Source organism: Durio zibethinus, chromosome 22, assembly GCF_047325235.1.
Source record: "Durio zibethinus cultivar Kanyao isolate XHJ-2024 chromosome 22, ASM4732523v1, whole genome shotgun sequence".
In the NCBI taxonomy this organism is placed as follows: domain Eukaryota; kingdom Viridiplantae; phylum Streptophyta; class Magnoliopsida; order Malvales; family Malvaceae; genus Durio; species Durio zibethinus.
The window spans coordinates 16,777,928-16,779,040 of NC_143183.1; positions in this window are offsets into that span (position 1 = coordinate 16,777,928).

Sequence of the window (1,113 nt, forward strand, 5' to 3'; positions counted from 1 at the left end):
ATCAACGTGCTCCAATTCCAACGTTGGGGTTGATGGAATGTTGATGGTCTTTCCGTCTCATTTGCATACATCCACCTGCCTCTTGCCCATTTGTCGAAGACTTAAATGAATTAATAAATTGTAGTTGACCACAAGTCAATTTCTAATCAAATTTGGTAAAGTCACTAAAGTAGAAAAACGAAATAACGCTCCGTTTGGTAATTAGAAAAATCGATTCTAAAAGTCATTTTTCGCATAGTTTAGTATTTAGAAAAATATTAATAGCTTGATCAACGAAATTTATTTTTGGGTCAACAAAAGAAATTATATCATAACATGCAAAAGTTATTTTTTCTTTTTTTTTTTTTCAATAAAAGACAATTTTCATCACTTTTATTATCCCAAATTCTATTGAAAAACTATGATCTCTCTCATCTATTCTCTATCTCTAGCCACGATCAAAACTTACAAATTTCTCTTGATTTTTCACTCTTTCATTTTCTTTTTCTTTTTTTGCTTTTGCACATATCTTGTATTTGCTTCGTAGGTGTCTTGTTGTAGCATCAGCTACTTTGTGGCTCGCTTCAGGTAAAGCATTTTTGTTCAGCACTAGGATCAGTTTTAAGTTTTAAGTTTAACACAAATCTTAACCCACTAAAATCCAACCCCAAAATAAATAAATAAAACCCTCAAAATTTATCCTTCCACACTCTCCAAACAGTAAATCTAGTCATTCCACAACTTCCATCCGATGGCAGCCTTAAACAAATCCGGTGCCCACTGCCAAATGCTAGAATCGATGTACTCAGTGGTCGCTCTACTCTTCATTTTAGTACGCTGCATCGAACTATGCAACACCACCATCAACATCTACCGTCTAATCCAATACGACATGTCCAGTTCTTTTTTCAGATCCTACACTAAACCAACAAAACTCACTGAACCACCTAAGGATCCTAAATACTAAAGCCTGTTGACTGGGTCCAATGACCTAGTCTTTGCCATCTCTTTCAGTACAAACGGCAGCTTTTAATTCCATTTTCTAGTAAAATTTTAGCACGATCAACAAAATTCTTAACAAATTATCAACCCAATATTTGTTAACAGCATGTAAAATGAAAATAAAAAAAAAGG